Source organism: Schistocerca gregaria, chromosome 5, assembly GCF_023897955.1.
Source record: "Schistocerca gregaria isolate iqSchGreg1 chromosome 5, iqSchGreg1.2, whole genome shotgun sequence".
NCBI classification, from domain to species: Eukaryota; Metazoa; Arthropoda; class Insecta; order Orthoptera; family Acrididae; genus Schistocerca; species Schistocerca gregaria.
The window spans coordinates 211,728,356-211,747,050 of NC_064924.1; the positions used below are offsets into that span (position 1 = coordinate 211,728,356).

General features: G+C 45.8%; 1 protein-coding gene across 1 annotated transcript in view; it reads right to left on the reverse strand.

Moving 5' to 3' along the window:
• The window catches only part of LOC126272401 (retinal homeobox protein Rx1-like), a 343,405-nt gene that overhangs the window by 255,763 nt on the left and 68,947 nt on the right, over positions 1 to 18,695 (reverse strand). The window lies entirely within an intron of this gene.

Genomic DNA, 18,695 nt, shown 5'->3' on the forward strand with positions numbered 1-18,695 from the left:
GATCTCCGGATCTGTCTCCCATTGAGCATGTTTGGGACTGGATGAAGCGTCGTCTCACGCGGTCTGCACGTCCAGCACGAACGCTGGTCCAACTGAGGCGCCAGGTGGAAATGGCATGGCAAGCCGTTCCACAGGACTACATCCAGCATCTCTACGATCGTCTCCATGGGAGAATAGCGGCGTGCATTGCTGCGAAAGGTGGATATACACTGTACTAGTGCCGACATTGTGCATGCTCTGTTGCCTGTGTCTATGTGCCTGTGGTTCTGTCAGTGTGATCATGTGATGTATCTGACCCCAGGAATGTGTCAATAAAGTTTCCCCTTCCTAGGACAATGAATCCACGGTGTTCTTATTTCAATTTCCAGGAGTGTATAAACCCTATTTGGTACGGATCCCACACTGCTGAGCAGTATTCAAGCAGTGGGAGAACAAGCGTACTGTAACCTACTTCCTTTGTTTTCGGATACTCAGATAGTGAGTGAACATTCACAAGGACAGGAAGTTGCTGCGTACCCGTCTGAGACGGCGTTATCAGCACACGACAGTTTGAGAGGGACTTCTACATCTACATGGGTACTCTTCAGATCATATTTAAGTGCCTGGCAGAGGGTTCATTGAATCATCTTCACAATTCTTTATTATTCCAATCTCGTATAGCGCGCGGAAAGAACGAATACCTGTATCTTTCCGTAACAGCTCTGATATACCTTATTTTATCGAGGTGATCGTTTCTTCCTATGTTGGTCGGCGTCAACAAAATATTTTCGCATTCGGAGGAGACAGTTGGTGATTGGAATTTCGTGAGAAGATTCCGCCGCAACGAAAAACGCCTTTGTTTTAATGATGTCCACCCCAAATCCCGTATCATTTCAATGAAACTCTCTCCCCTACGATAACACAAAAGTGCTGCTCTTCTTTGAAATTTTTCGATGTACTCCGGCAGTCCTATCTGGTAAGGATCCCACACCACGTAGCAGTATTCTAAAAGAGGACGAACAAGCGTAGTGTAGGCAGTCTCCTTAGTAGATCTGTTACATTTTCGAAGTGTCCTGCTAATAAAACGCAGTCTTTGGTTAGCCTTCCCCACAACATTTTCTATGTGTTCCTTCCAATTTAAGTCGTTCGTAATTCTAATACCTCGGTATTTTAGGTATTTAGTTGAATTTACGGCTTTTAGATTAGACTGATTTATCGTGTAACGAAAGTTTAACAAGTTCCTTTTAGCACTCATTTGGATGACCTCACACTTTTCGTTATTTAGTGTCAACTGCCACTTTTCGCACCATTCAGATATTTTTTCTAAATCGTTTCGCAGTTTGTTTTGGTCTTCTGATGACTTTAGTAGTCGTTAAACGACAACATCATCTGCAAACAACCCAAGGTGGCTGCTCAGATTGTCTCCAAAATCATAAATATATATAAGGAACAACAAAGAGCTTACAACACTACCTTGGGGAACGCCAGAAATTACTTGTGTTTTACTCGATGACTTTCCGTCAATTACTACGAACTGTGACCTCCCTGAAAGGAAGTCACGAATTGAGTCACGTAACCGAGATGATATTCCATAGGCAAACAATTTTACGACAATCCGCTTGTGCGGTACAGTGTCAAAAGCCTTCTGCTAAAAACTTTGTGTAGTTGCCTGGAATTAAAAAAAAAAAAAAAATTGGCCATGTAGTCAACAAATTAAAAATTTTAAGAAATTACGACATTGCTTCTCTGGATGTTCTGAAAGGTACTGCAGATACACGTCTGGGACATGTTTTATTAGATTCACCAGATCAATAAAAACAAAATAAATGGAAATCGTGCTTTACTTTAACCTCGTCAGTTTTGCAATGGCTTCGTATTAGCCACGTTGCTAAATTTCAAGCTTTTACTAGCCGTAACTCCGTTACTAAGGATTTGTTTATATGTACTTCTTTCTTTAGTTTTACTTGTAGAATAACATATTAAAAATTTGCATATTTTCGTGAATCACCCTGTATTTGTTGAATCTTCTAGGAACCAGTGGACTTGACGTTTTAACGATAAACCGCACCGTAACGCACAACGCCTCTCTTGGATCATATGGCACTGGAGATAGATGAACACATCCGTGACGCTTCGTGCTTACTAGCCGAACATGTGACGATATGGGCTTCGACTTATGTATTATTTGTGTCTCTTTGTTGTATATGATTCATACTACGTAAAGATCCCAAACAGAGGGCAATTACTCTCGATGATCCCTGCGTCGCAGTTGATGTTGCTGTTGAGTCAAAATGGAAACACGTAGGGACTAGCTGATGAGGAGCTCCATATTCAACAACGTACACTGACCGGTGTGCTCCCAAACACCTGCGACTGCGGCAGCGTTGTACTGTGTCCTCATCTCTGTCACAGATCGACAGGCACCTGTTCTGTATTACAGAGGGGACACACCTTCTCACCCACTCGTGGTTTCACCGTCCTTCAACATTTTTCCACAGATGCTCACAACTCCAGCACGAGAACAGCCGACCAATTCCGCCATTTCCTAAGTCCTTGTTCCCCGGCGTTGGGCCACGTCAGAGTCAATGTATTTCCCTATTTGCGGCACATATCGTCTCTATAATCATACCCATTATTCTCTGCTCCCATTCTACAGGGTGATTCTTTCGTGGATTATGGAGAAAGGTAAATGTATCAATTTGAGTAAAGTACCTTGGTCCGCAAACGACCGGGTCGAAAGTTACAAGCGAAAATCGTTCTGATGCTTCTGACAGTGGAATACGGATACAAGGACTGTTGTTGCTAAGACTGTAGGGTAGACAGCTTTCAGAGATGGTATTATGGACGAAAATAGGAGAAAAAGTCTTGTATCATGGGCTCCAAAATGCACACCTTAATAAGAGCTATGAACACTTGTTCATCTTCATGAATGTGAAGCACATGTCTTCTGCTGAACAAGTGCCCTTAGTTTTTAAGGTTTGCATTTTGGAGCCCAAATTTACTGGGCCTTTTCTTTTGGTTCAGACTACCTCCTCCAAACATATGGAAACCAAAGAGCTTGCAGTGGAAGAGATGCGCTTCACAGCACTGAAGAAAATGAACAAGTGCTCGTAGCTATTAAGGTATGAATTTTAGAGCCAATGTTAACTAGATTTTTTTTCCCGATCCATGCCACCTTTCCAAGTTGCCTACCCTAAAATGTTAGCGGCCGGCCACTGTGGCCGAGCGGTTCTAGGGGCTTCAGTGTGGAATCGCGCAACCGCTACGGTCGCAGGTTCGAATCCTGCCTCGGGCGTGGGTGTGTTTGATGTCCTTAGGTTAGTTAGGTTTAAGTAGTTCTAAGTTCTAGGGGACTGATGACCCCATATGTTAAGTCCCATAGTGCTCAGAGCCATTTGAACCATTTTAAAATTTTTTGCAACAACAGTACTAGTACAAAAATAGTTCAAATGGCTCTGAGCACTGTGGGACTTAACATCTGAGGTCATCAGTCCCCTAGAACTTAGAACTACTTAAACCTAACTAACCTAAAGACATCACATACATCCATGCCCGAGGCAGGATTCGAACCTCCGACCATAGCGGTCGCGCGGTTCCAGACTGAAGCGCCTAGAACCGCTCGGTCACCCCGGCCGGCGCCGGATCTCTCCCCAGTTGAGAACCTTGAGCATTATGGACAGGACCGTCCCACCAGCTCGGGATTTTGACGATCTAACGCGCCAATTGGACAGAATTTGGCATGACATGCCTCAAAAGGACATTCAGCAACTCCGTCGAGCATACCCAGCTGAATACCCAGCTTGCATGATAGTCAGAGGTGGACCAACGCGTTATTGACTTGCTCAGTTTGTGAAGATCTTGAATAAATCATCCAATTTTCGAAAAATTGTAATTTTTTTTTCTGTCCATGTACATCACGTCTCCCGACTTCCGTTCCATTCGCTTAATTCTTTCATGGCGCGTCGTCTTTTTTCTCTCTTACAGTGTACATGCTGCAGTAGCGCTCAGGTTCAGGGCGACAGTATTCTTTGTGGTGGAACGGAGGAGACTAGGCAAACAGACTGAAAATAAAGGCGAAGGGAACTGACTGTAACAGCATTTCCTTGTCGAATCCTCTGGAGTGTGCGGCGCCCATTGCTTACTTGAACAGACGCCATAGATACCTGCTAGGGAGATTCTACTGGCAGCGTGTTGTTTTGGCAGCCTTCCGGTTCGCCAAAGAAGCGGGCCGGCAGCTAGCTGCTGGCGGCTGGCGAGGCAAAGGTAAACGCAGTGGCGGGGCGCCTGAGTGGCGGAGTCGCCGGCGCCAGTAATCCTTGTGGGTGTGGGTGGGGGCCTCGCAGGAAATTGACTTTCCTCGGCAGCGAGCCTGACGCAAATCCCTTGTCGCTGCCGCGCCTGCGCCCCATCTGATGCTGCCCCTTCCCCTCCCCCCCCCCTCACTCCCTCACCCCTCCGCTTGCGGGCATAGGAATGCCGGCGCCTCTGTTAGACATTCTCGTCCTTGCTCCTTCCAAGATCACATGCTTCTTCACGGCACATTTAGAATTCCGCGCCATTCCTCACATCGCGAACCGCTGACATATTCGTCGCTGTATGCTACGAACATGCAAGGTGTGTCTAAAACATCAGTTTAACTGTATTCAACAATGAAGACAAATAATGCAAATAAAGTACGTTTAGACGGCTTTGAAGTTATCTGTGCTGGTGGTGGCTCAATATACTTCTGAAACAACTCTGTCAGCGAAACGTTTCTTTTGGTAGAGAGTGAATCATTCACACCACACGGAAGATAATTCCGTAAGAAGCGTACTGCGATTCTATCTATATTTCGTATTTCGTATTGAAATGGCTGTGCCAGATATCTCGTACGTACACACACACACACACACACACACATACACACACACACACAAAATTATCTGTATCACCTAACAATGTGCGCCCCCGGTAGCTGAGTGGTCAAGCCGGCATGGTAGCTCAGCGTGTTCGGTCTGAGGGTTAGCTGCCCTACAATTACAACGAACTAAAAAAAATTTAAAAAATAAAATAAAATAAAAAAAGAACTGCCGGCACGGTAGCTCAGCGTGTTCGGTTAGAGGGTTAGCAGCCCTCTGTAATAAAATAAAACTGAGCTAATTGATCAACAACGAACTTAAACGGATGTCTAACGACGTCCGCCCCGAGCAGATGCAACGAACAAAAGCGTACAAAATGAGATTAAAAAAAAAAAAAGTAGTCAGCGCGATGGAATGTCAATCCTAAGGGCCCGGGTTCGATTACCGAGTGGGTCGGAGATTTTTCTCTGTTCAGGAATTGGGTGTTGTGTCGTCCTAATCATCATCATTTCAACTCCATCGACGCACAAGTCGCTGAAGTGGCGTCAATTCAAAAGACTTGCTCCCAGTAAATGGTCTACCCAACGGGAGGCCCTAGTCACACGACAGGCATTTTTATTTACCTGACAATGAAATCTGAGGCAGTTATTGTTACGGCGTAAAGTCAAGCGCCGGCATGCTAGTCGGAAACGAGAGAGAAGAGAGGGCTGCGAAGACGTCAACCAACTGCACGCTGACCGAACCCTCTCCAGGATGACAACACTATGGCAGCGGTCTCTATGCGACGAGGACATAAGTGACGCGCCGACTGGTCCCGGCCCAGTTCCACAGAAGCAAGATCAGGCACTTCAAGTGCAGGGACTCAGGAATTGTATGTTCTGAAGAACATTGTTTATTTTGTCTGTCGCCCTTTGCTTGCGACACATTCGTTTAACACAAAGTAAAGTATTGCCATGTACTTTTCGTAATAAAACTCATTAATGCCGTTTGTTTGAATTTTTGTCTAGCGATACGAGAAAGCAGGTTTCCTAGACACCACATATTCAATGTTTAGGCAGGATTCAACAGTTATCAACCGTGAAGTCTGCCACGGCTGCATATGTAATATGTAAGCTACTGTACACTGCGTGGCGGAGTGCCGTGCACACAATTACCAGCGGTTTTTAGTCCTAGAAATCGAGAGCTCGTGGAACCAAATCCCTGTCGGACTGCAAAAATTTTTAGTGCACCTTTTATGTAGCCTTCATCTGTGGACGATGTGAGGTGTTGCCAGGAACGACACGTGGCTCTGATTCCACGTTTAACTCTTAGTAAGTTCCCTTTCCCGGTCGGATAACTGGAAAAGATCAAGAACACAGGAGTCCCCCAAGTGGCGCCCAATTGAAGAACTTGCTTCTGGCCACTGAGCCACACAAAATTATTTACTCTATGACACACTACGGAGAGATGGCGTCTAACTTTTTTTGTGCGTACTGCACTCTTTCAGTTGCATGGTTAGTATGTAGAACGAATTCTGCTTAATGTACGCTCTCATCCGTAATATTGGATGAGGTAGCTGATTCTATATTTGTTTTGTTTCATATAAAACAGAAGCTGATTTCATCACAACGTACTTTGTGGGCTCACGCCTATTCGTCACTGTTTAGCCGCGGGGAGTGGTCGCGCAGTTTGAGGCGCTAAGTCACGGATTGCAAAACCCTCTCGCCGGAGGTTCGAGTCCTCCCTCGGGTGTGTGGGTGTGTGTGTTCTTCTTAGTTTAATTTAATTTCAGTAGTTAGTAACTCTAGGGACCGATGACCTGAGCCATTTGGTCTCATAGGAATTCACACACAGCTGAACATTTTGTTACTGTTTATGAATCTGTGAGTGAATTGCTTACTTTTAATATTTTGAAAGTGTGCTGTACATGATGTAAGTTATTTTTGTTCACAACTATTTTTCGTACTTCTCGCATTTAATGGTGGCCCACGAAATTTTCATCGGATAGGAGCACTGCTTTCCACTAAAAAGTATTGTTTGGTTCAAATGGCTCCAAGCACTATGGGATTTAACATCTAAGGTCTTCAGTCCCCTAGACTTATATCTAATTAAACCTAACTAACCTAAGGACATCACATGCATCCATGCCCGAGGCAGGATTCGAACCTGCGACCGTAGCAGCAGCGTGATTACGGACTGAAGCGTCTAGAAACGCTCGGCCACAGCGACCGGCCCGTATTGATTGTAGCACCTGTTAATAACGTGTGAATACATTTGTCTAACCGCGGTTGCATTTCTTTTTTGGTATTTGTAAGGAAGACTGGTCTAGTCACTAAGATTACAAAGCATACTCATCTGTGTCTATCTCCATACTCTGCAAGTCATTGTGAAATGCATGACACTATGGCAGAAGCAAAATCATTCAAAGCAGGATTACATACTGAGTCCATGAAAAGACATAATAAAGCTGAATATCATTTTTTCAAACGTTTTCAAAATGGAGTCCTCACTAAATGCGACAAAGTACGGAAAAAGGATGGAAACAAACATAAAGCATAATAAAAGCAATGTACTTAAGAACTCATTGAAATCGACCAGTCCACACAGCGTTCAGTCTGGAGCATAGCCCCCTTATAAAATTCCTCCATGATCCCCTATTCAGTGCTAACATTGGTGCCTCTTCTGATGTTAAACCTATTACTTCAAAATCATTCTTAACCGAAACCAGGTACCTTCTCATTGGTCTGCCCCGACTCCTTCTACCTTCTACTGCTGGACCCATGGGTCTCTTGGGTAACCTAGCTTCTCCCATGCGTGTAACATGACCCCACCATCTAAGCCTGTTCGCCCTGACTGCTATATATGTAGAGTTCATTCCCAGTTTTTCTTTGGTTTCCTCATTGTGGACACCCTCCTGCCATTGTTCCCATCTACTAGTACCTGCTACTTTCATATCCGTAACCTCAACTTTGTTGATAAGGTAACCTGAATCCACCCAGATTTCACTCCCATAGAACAAAGTTGGTCGAAAGATTGAACGGTGCACAGATAACTTAGTCTTGGTACTGACTTCCTTCTTGCAGGAGAGAGTAGATCGTAGCTGAGCGCTCACTGCATTAGCTTTTCTACACCTCGCTTCCAGTTCTTTCACTATGTTACCATCCTGTGAGAATATGCATCCTAAGTACTTGAAACCGTCCACCTGTTCTAATTTTGTTCCTCCTATTTGGCACTCAGTCCATTTATATTTCTTTCCCACTGACATTACTTTCGTTTTGGAGGTGCTAACCTTCATACCATAGTCCTTACATTTCTGATCTAGCTCTGAAATATTACTTTGCAAACTTCCAATCGAATCTGCCATCACAACTAAGTCATCCGCATATGCAAGACTGCTTATTTTGTGTTCACATATCTTAATCTCACCCAGCCAGTCTATTGTTTTCAACATATGATCCATAAATAATATGAACAACAGTGGAGACAGGTTGCAGCCTTGTCTTACCGCTGAAACTACTCTGAACCATGAACTTAATTTACCGTCAACTCTAACTGCTGCCTGACTGTCCATGTAAAGACCTTTAATTGCTTGCAAATGTTTGCCTCATATTCCATAATCTCGTAGAACAGACAATAACTTCCTCCTAGGAACCCGGTCATATGCCTTTTCTAGATCTATAAAGCACAGATACAATTCTCTGTTCCACTCATAACACTTCTCCATTATTTGCCGTAAGCTAAAGATCTGGTCCTGATAACCTCTAAGAGGCCTAAACCCACACTGATTTTCATCCAATTGGTCCTCAACTAATACTCGCACTTTCCTTTCAACAATACCTGAGAAGATTTTACTCACAAATCTGATTAAAGAGATGCCTCTGTAGTTGTTACAAACTTTTCTGTTTTCATGTTTAAAGATTGGTGTGATTACTGCTTTTGTCCAGTCTGATGGAACCTGTCCCGACTCCCAGGCCATTTCAATTATCCTGTGTAGCCATTTAAGACCTGACATTACACTGTATTTGATGAGTTCCGACTTAATTTCATCCACCCCATCTGCTTTATTGCACTGCAATCTATTGACCATTTTCTCCACTTCCTCAAATGTGATCCTATTTCCATCATCATTCCTATCCCATTGTACCTCGAAATCTGAAACATTGCTGATCGTATTTTCACCTACATTGAGCAACTTCAAAATATTCCCTCCATTTGCCCAAGGCATCCACAGGATTCACGAGCAGTTTTCCTGACTTGTCCAAAATACTTGTCATTTATTTCTTACCTCCCTACATATTTACAATGTAATTCAAATAGTGCAGTACAAACAGGCTTTGGCAATCAGGATCACAATGCAATGAAACCAGTATCTTTCTACTAAGAAACGAAAATATAATGGAAGAATGTTAAGAACTGCATTATTGAATACACGGCTTTAACGATGTACTTTATTAGAGACGATCGATTTCGGTCTGAGCGTTGGGTCAAAGAACCATCTCAGCTATGCATTTGCGTAATTAGAATAACAATAGGGCCACTTTCAAGCAGGTATCTTAAGCTGTCAGCTTCACTTCATACCGTAATACATCGCTCGTACATTTCTACAGGATTTCGTCTTACTTCTGTAGTATGTGGCACAAAAACAATACAATATTGTACATGATTACGTATTTACAGCTAATATCAATGCTGGAACAATGTATATCTGATTATTGTTATTCGAATTACGTCATTGCTTAGGTGATTGGTTTCTGGACCCAATGATGTCTGATTCTAGACCGAAGTCGATCGTCTAAAATACACCGTTACAGCCATGTATTGAATAATACAGTTCTTAACAATAATTAAAACTATGCAATACCACCTAGATAAAATACAGTATATAAGGAAGACTTTAAACCAGCCATTAGAAACGAAATGACAGACTGATAATCTTGCAGTGTTCTGACAGCGAAGCATGACGTATTACCGTAAATCCCTATATGAATTTCTCCCTCGTGGGTGGAACGCTGTGCATAATGCTCTCCCTGCTCCTTTGCGGACTGTACCTCCAGGGCGCATGCGCGGACGGAAACAAATAGCGAGCGCACTGGGGTCGCAGGCCAGGGGGCTTCTACTGCGGCTGCGTGCACTGCCGCCGGGCCAGCTGATCTGTCAGCGGGCGTGAGTAACGCGCGTCTAATTAGCATCTCTCGTGCCGCCTTCTTTCTTATCTGCATAATTTACGCTCTTCTGATCGAATGGGGTAGGGGGGGGGGGGGGGGAGGAAGAGGCACAGCCGCGATGTTTCGGAAAAAGGAAGGCGGTGCCAACGCGGACGGGCGGCCCCTAAATGATTTACATAAGGCGAGACAAGGGGCCTAATGGTTGAGACGCGCATCGCCCGCTGCCATCGCAGTCTAGCCGCTGTCAAACAGCGAGTGCACGCCTCACTCGCCTCAAATAAAACGTCGTCCAACAAATTAGTAGCCTACAGTTTGTTAATCAATTCAAACGAGGCCAGAATAATAAGCCCGACATCGACGGGCACCTTCTCTCTCTCTCTCTCTCTCTCTCTCTCTCTTTCTCTTTCGTTCTTCTTCCGTTTCATTACCCTCTCCACTGCTGTCACCTCTACCTGCCTGCTAAGGATCAGACAACTTTGTTTAGAACTACGAAACCTCCTTCGTCATTCTATTAATGGATGCCACTTCGCGTTGAGTTTAATTTGAGCTAATGGCATAATTAGTGGGATGAAATCACAACAAAAAAGCCCACGGGGACGACGAAAGAAAATTATAATTTGTTTTGAGCGTTCCGGGAGTTCCGATCGCGAGCGCGATTGTGCGCCGGGTGGGTGGGGGAGGGGAGGGGGGGGGGGCGTCTCATATGTTCCCCCGTCACTATCGGGCAGCGAAGCATTAAGGCGGAAATGTGCTTCATCATCTCGCATCCTCTGCAGCAAGGCCAACTTGTATCTACGTTGCATCCCTTCCGGCATAGCAGACGTCTCGAATACATTCTAAGACAAAACACGAAAAAGAAATAAAGAACGAGGTACCACGTACCAAGAAATTATCCGAATAGTACGTAAATCGGTAGATGTGTTGCACATGTACAAACAAATAATTACAATTTCAGAAAAACTGGCTGATTTATTCAAGAGAAGGAGTCTCGCAAACTGAAGAAGTCAGTAATGCGTTGGTCCACTTCTGCTCCTTATGCAAGCAGACTGAAAAAACTTCTGAACGGTGCAGTTTTCAACAATGGCCGTGTTGTACCCAGTGTGAGGTGTAACTGTCGTAAATTTTCTGATAGCCTGTGTTTCGAGCACAACATCGTATGGTAATGAATCATGGACTGTGTGAAAACAAAAGAAGAGAATGGTTCAAATGGCTCTGAGTTCTATGGGACTCAACTGCCGCGGTCATCAGTCCCCTAGAACTTAGAACTACTTAAACCTAACTAACCTAAGGACATCACACACATCCATGCCCAAGGCAGGATACGAACCTGCGACCGTAGCAGTCGTGCGGTTCCGGACTGCGCGCCTAGAACCGCGAGACCACCGCGCCCAGTAGTAGGGGAGTAAAGGAAGTTGGAAAACACCCAACAGATAACTGAGGACGTGAGGCTCAAGTGCTACTCTGACACCTAGTGGTTAGCACAAGAGAGGAATTCGTAGGCGGGCCGTGTCTATCTTGTCATCGAGCGAGATAGCGCAGTGGTAGCACGCTGCACTTTCATTCGGGAGGACGACGGTTCAATCCCGCGTCCGGCCATCCTGATTTAGGTTTCCGTGATTTCCCTAAATCGCTCCAGGCAAATGCTGGGATGGTTCCTTTGAAAGGGCACGGCCGACTTCCTTCTCCATCCTTCCCTAATCCGATGAGACGGATGACCTCGCTGTTTGGTCTCTTCCCCCCAAACAATCCAATCCAATCTAACTTGTCAGAAGACTAATGAAAAATAAATAAATAAAGACCTAAAATTCCTAGATGTTTCGTCTTGGAAGGAAGGACCACATATTAGTTGCAGCAAGAAAATCAGACTCCAGGCTGATCCACTGAAATAATCCTAAGGGAATATAATTCACCAGCTAAATAAGGCACCTTAGGAAAGTATAGAGTGACACTTACTTGGATACTGCTCTTCACTCAGGGACCCGACCCGATTAACAGAGAATATACCAAAATAAAAATAAAAGCAACGCATTTGATAGTGGGTTCGTGTAGAGGGGGAGATGCGCATCATACTCCAGTGGTTGACTCTACAAGAGAGGCGTTGTGCGTCACGGAGAGGTTTGCTTTTAAAGTTACGTTTCGCGAAATGGAGAGTTAGTTGACACAAACTTTACTCCTCCGTAACTGAGTGGTCAGCGCGTCTGACTGCCTTGCCGATGACCCATGTTCAGTTTCCGGTACAGGCGGGAATATTTGTTTGGTAGGGGACACGACCATCGTCTACTCAGTCTCGTGACGCCGGCTGAGAAGCTGCTGTAATGAGCTGTAGCGGCTCCAAGTTCTGGAAACCACATGCCCGAAGGCCAACCGAAACTACACGATCCTCTAGGCCTGATCACAAGACTGCTGTCTACTGCGACTCACCAACAGTCTTTCAGTTTTTCTTCACGCGCTCGTTCCCGGGTACGATTCCCGGCGGGGTCAGGGATTTTTTCTGCCTCGTGATGACTGGGTGTTGTGTGCTGTCCTTAGGTTAGTTAGGTTTAAGTAGTTCTAAGTTCTAGGGGACTGATGACCATAGATGTTAAGTCCCATAGTGCTCAGAACAATTTGAAAAATTTTTCACGTGCTCCATTTGAGAAAGTAACGGGTAAGGAGTAGTCTCCATCCTCTGTTGCTTGAGGAGTAAAAGAGTCTCTGTTAGCAAATATACACTACTGGCTATTACAATTGCTACACCAAGAAGAAATGCAGATGATAAACGGGTATTCATTGGACAAATATATTATACTAAAACTGACATGCCATTACATTTTCACGCCATTTGGGTGCATAGATCCTGAGGTATCAGTAACCAGAACTACCACCTCTGCCCGTAATAACGGCCTTGATAAGCCCGGGCATTGAGTCAAACAGAGCTTGGATGGCGTGTACAGGTACAGCTGCCTATGCGGCTTCAACACGATATCACAGTTCATCAAGAGTAGTGACTGACGTATTTTGACGAGCCAGGTACTCGGCCAGCATTGACCAGACGTTTTCAGTTGGTGAGAGATCTGGAGAATGTGCTGGCCAGGGCAGCAGTTGAACATTTTCTGTATCCAGAAAGGCCCGTACAGGACCTGCAACATGCGGTCGTCCATTATCCTGCTGAAATGTAGGGTTTCGCAGGAATTGAATGAAGGGTAGAGACACGGGTCGTAACACATATGAAATGTAACGCCCACTGTTCAAAGTGCCATCAATAGGAACAAGAGGAGACCGAGACGTGTAACCAATGGCACCGCTTACCATCACGCCGGGTGATATGCTAGTATGGAGATGACAAATACACGCTTCCAATGTGCGTTCACCGCGATGTCGCCAAACACGGATGCGACCATCATGATGCTGTAAACAGAACCTGGATTCATCTGGAAAACTGACGTTTAGCCATTCGTGCATCCAGGTCCGTCGTTGAGTATACCATCGCAGGCGCTCCTGTCTGTGATGCTGCGTCGAGGGTAACCCCAGCCATCATCTCCGAGCTGATAGCCCATGCTGCTGCAAACGTGGTCGAACTGTTCGTGCAGATGGTTGTTGTCTTGCAAACGACCCTATCTGTTTACTCAGGCATCGAAACATGGCTGCACAATCCGTTACAGCCATGCGGATAAGATGCCTGTCATGTCTGCTGATAGTGATACGAGGCCGTTGGGTTCCAGCACTGCGTTCCGTATTATCCCCTGAACCCACCGATTCCATATTCTGCTAATAGTTATTGGATCTCGACCCACGCAAGCAGCAATGTCGCGATTCGATAAACCGCAATCGGGATAGGCTACAATCCGACCTTTATCAAAGTCGGAAACGTGATGGTACGCACTTCTCCTCCTTGCACGAGGCATCACAACGTTTCACCAGGCAACACCGTTCAACTGCTGTTTGTGTATGAGAAATCGGTTGGAAACTTTCCTCATGTCAGCACGTTGTAGGTATCGCCACTGGTTCCAACCCTGTGTGAATGCTCTGAAAAGCTAATCATTTGCATATCACAGAATCTTCTTCCTGGCGGTTAAATTTCGCGTTTCTAGCACGTCATCTTCGTGGTGTAGCAATTTTAATGGCCAGTGGTGTAGATATAAACGTGGAAGTTACGTGTTGTCATGCGTAGCCGTATGAAACGATATACTGAGGTGCTTTATCAGTGGCTATTATGTATAACGAATGGCTATACTTTATAATATACAGCGGTCGGACAGAAATATAGAAATACCGCGAGAAAAATTTGCTTCAACATAAATGCAGAATCTAGCGAAACTGGCACGTCGTGCTGTTGTATTTGACCACGAACGGCGCTTGCGCAATGTTCTCAACACGTTGTATATGTGAGTCCTTGTCAGAACGGTGTTCTGTGTAGTTGTGAGTGAGTTATGTCATAGCTAATTAAATTCGAAAGTGAGCAAATAGTTGGTGCTCATATGGCAGATACTTCCGTAACTAAGATAGCGGAAGTGTTTGGCGTTTCAAGAGGCATCATCGCGAAGATGTATGCCACAGAGGGGAAAACGATACAACATCTGCTAAGTCGCAACGCAGACGAAAGTGTATGTTGAGTGATTCTGACAGACGGCCATTGAATAGAATTGTCACGAAAACCAAAAGGATAACAGCTGCAAAAGTTACTACAGAAATGAAGCCGAACACATGAACCCTGTCTATATCAAAACACTACGAGGCGAGCTCCATAAGCAGGCAATTGTACGGCGAGCTGAAATTCCAAAACCAATCGTCAGTGACGCAAGTGCTGGTAACAGGAAAACGTGGTGCCGAAGCCACAAAACCTGGCCTGTGGAGCAACGGAAGAAAGTAATTTGGTCGCATGAGTCCGGTTTCACACAGTTTGCAACTTCTACCTTAATTTACGCTCCAGGAGCGGAACATATCGGGGCTCCGTTAATGGCTTGGGCAGCCATACAATTTTATTACTTGGACCCTAACATTACCCTGCAAGGCTGCATTACCTGCAAGGATTATGTTACCATTTTGGCTCGTTAGGTCCTTCCCATGGCACAACGTTCGTTCTCCAAATAGGAAGCTGTGTTCCAAGACGGTAGGCCCCCTGTCCACACAGCTCGCATCGTCTAGGACTTGTTTTATGAGTACGAGGATGAATTGTTCTGGCCACCATAGTCGGCAGATCTTAATATTGTTGAGTCTTTGTGCTCCACTTTGAAGAGAAGGACGCTTGATCGCTATTCGCTGCCACCATCATTGCCGATCTTGGCACCGTATTGCAGGAAAAAGGGTATAAGATTCCCTTGAAAACCATACGGGACCTGTATTCCCCCATTCCAAGACGCCTGGAAATAGTTTATAATACGAGTAGTTTCCTATATCGTATTAAGCATGGTAGTGTGTTGTGTTTTGGTGCTTCCATATATTTGTCTATCCCCTACACGTGAACTTAAAGGAGACTAAGGTAAGAGAGACTAGTGTATTGCTGTTTCTGTCGCTCAATACGTGAATGTGGTAGGGTAGGAGATCGATAATATTGATAACACGTGTCCTCCACCATACACCTGCAGTGACTCTGTGGAGTATATATGTAGGTACAGGCTGCTTTATTTCCTTTTTTCCTTGAAAAAAAAAAGTAGCTAGCTTGCGAAATTAGATGGCGCTGCTAGTGACGGCATGTGGTGGCGCTGGAGGAGGCTAGAGGGAGACCAGCTAATCCTGTACCTCGCCCCGTCAAATTAGTAAGCCTGTTACCACAGTGGAACGAGTATAATCGCCACGCGACAGACGTCTCAGCGGACAGCACGGGGCGGGCAGAAGGGAATAAAAAGAGCGAAACGACACGGCTGGAAGAAAAAAAAGCGTGAAGAAGGGGAATGAGCCTCCATCTCCCCTCCGCCCCTGCACTCTCCTCTGTCACTTTCTCTCTCTCTCTCTCCATCTGTATCTATTTATCTATCTCCCTCCCCCCCGCGCTTTCTCTCTCTCTCTCTCTCCCCCTCCTCCCAATCCCCTTCCTCTTTCCTCCGTCAAATTAATAAGGCTGTCAGTTGTATGTAACAAGCCTAATCGCTGTAAAAGGAGCAGCGTTGCAGCGGGGCACAGCCCGATAGGAAGAGCCTGTAAAGCCTCTCCGTTGAATTAGCGCCTGCGGCGTCGAGCAAGGCGGGAATTACACTGTTAACACGCTACGGTCCACCCGGGCGGCACGTCCGCCGACCGCGACGCAGCCCCGTCTCGTCGCTTCCAAGTTCAAACCGCATCCACACAGACGCAGCCTCTGTACGACATTTTTTCCTGACCTCAAAAATCTACAAGACTCTGACTCCAAATAAGATATTCTAGCTCTTTTTCTTGTGGTGACGTACACGGCCCCCAATGGGCGCGTAACAAAATTTCGAAGTCAACACAAACGAGAGTGCTACAGAAAGACGACAACTTTTTCCAGTTCATTTTCATTCCGACGTCACCATATTGCAATTTAAAACACTTCTTAATACCTGTTCTGTTATGCACTACTCTGATTTTTAAGATATAGATCAGAACAATTAATTATCTACACTCATGCTCAAAAATTAAAGATAATGCTCATACATGGTGAAACAACGCTTTGGTGGGCGGTTTGCGGGTTTAAATCACGTCGGGGTATGACCATGCGGTGCATTTGACCTGCGGTCATCGCACGGTGGCGCTGGCAGCAGTCCACATAAGCAGAGGTGTGTTCGTGCATGTCAGAGTACTGTCCAGCGAGTAAGTGTGCAGACGGTTTCAGGCGTGCTAATGGTGACTGTATGTTGAAAATGGCTCAAAGAACGCATATTGATGACGTTATAAAAGGTAGAGTACTAGGGCGACTGGAGGCTGGTCAAACACAGCAGGTCGTAGCACGGGCCCTCCGTGTACCACAAAGTGTGATCTCAAGATTATGGCAACGATTCCAGAAGACAGGAAACGTGTCCAGGCGCTACAGTACGGGACATCCACAGTGTACAACAAAACAAGAAGATCGATATCTAACCATCAGTGCCCGCAGATGGCCACGGAGTAGCCTTGGGCGGCACCTTACCATAGCAACTGGAACATTTGTCTCCAGACACATAGTCTACACAGTCTACAGACGAATGAACAGACATGGTTTATTCGCCCGGAGACCTGCAAGTTGCATTCAACTGACCCATTGTCACAGGAGAGCCCATAAAGCCTGGTGACAAGAACACAGTACATGGTCATTGGAACAGTGGTCCCAGGTTATGTTTACGGACGAGTCTAGGTATAGTCTAAACAGTGATTCTCACCGGGTTTTCATCTGGCGTGAACAAGGAACCAGTCACCAACCCCTTAATATCCTTGAAAGGGACCTGTATGGAGGTCGTGGTTTGATGGAGTGGGGTGGGATTATGATTGGTGCACATACACCCCTGCATGTCTTTGACAGAGGAACTGTAACAAGTCAGGTGTATCGGGATGTCATTTTGCACCATATTCCCGCCTTTTCAGGGGTGCAGTGGGTCCCACCTTTCTCCTGATGGATGATAACGCACGGCCCCACCGAGGTGCCATGGAGGAGGAGTACCTTGAAACAGAAGATATCAGGCGAATGGAGTGGCCTGCCTGTTCTCCAGACCTAAACCCCATCGAGCACGTCTGGGATACTCTCAGTCGACGTATCGCTGCACGTCTTCAAACTGCTAGGACACTTCAGGAGCTTCGACAGGCACTGGTCCAAGAATGGGAGGCTATACCCCAGCAGCTGCTCGACCACCTGATCCACAGTATGGCAACACGTTGTGCAGCCTGTGTACCTCTGCATGGTGTTCATATCTCGTAATGATGTCGGGGTACATGTGCAGGAAACAGTGGCGTTTTGTAGCACATGTGTTTCGGGACGGTTTTCTCAACTTATCACCAATACCGTGGACTCACAGATCTGTGTTGTGTGTGTGTTCCCTGTGTGCATATGCTATTAGCGCCAGTTTCGTGCAGTGCCATGTTGTGTGGCACCACATTCTGCAGTTCTCCTTAATTTATGTGCATGAGTGTATAATACCAATAGAGTACGCAGGGCGTTCGGAAATTCCAGTTACTAACTTTTAGGACTTTTAGATACGAATGAGTACATAATCACACAATGTAGGCTTTCACGGCCGGTGTTGTCTTCAGTTAAAACTTCCGGGCTGGTCGGTGTATAAAATTTCCACATCGACCACGGCCTCTCAGCACGGAAGTTTTAACTGAGTGCATAATGTTTTGAATAGGAACCCACATCCGGAAACATACTGTTTGCATGCTACAGCCGGTTGAAGACATGTTTGATAGTTGGGTACGCAGCAGGGCAGGCAGGCGGGGCGGGGTTGGAGCTAGGGCGGGGGTGCTGAAGTCGGATTGGCTGACGTCATTTGACATCTGTCGTACCTCTCTCATACGGTTCGAGCCTCATTCACGTTTCCGTGGGTGTCAGAGGCGGTATGGAGTGTTTCAGGCGTATGGATGCAGTTGTTGGTCATACACGACATACCAGTCGATGCTGGGAGCAACATCAATTGCACGCGCTATTGCTCGTGTACTCCTTGACAGATTCTCCTTCAATTCGGGTGTGCGACATCTCCTTGGAGCACCTCAGTCACCTCTGATGACTTGTGACGGTACCCCTTTCTCGAAGCCGTTGCGCAATTGTGGCGGAAAAGGTATGCGATTGGAGTCGATGCTGTGCATAACGATCTTTATAGGCGAGGAACAGCTC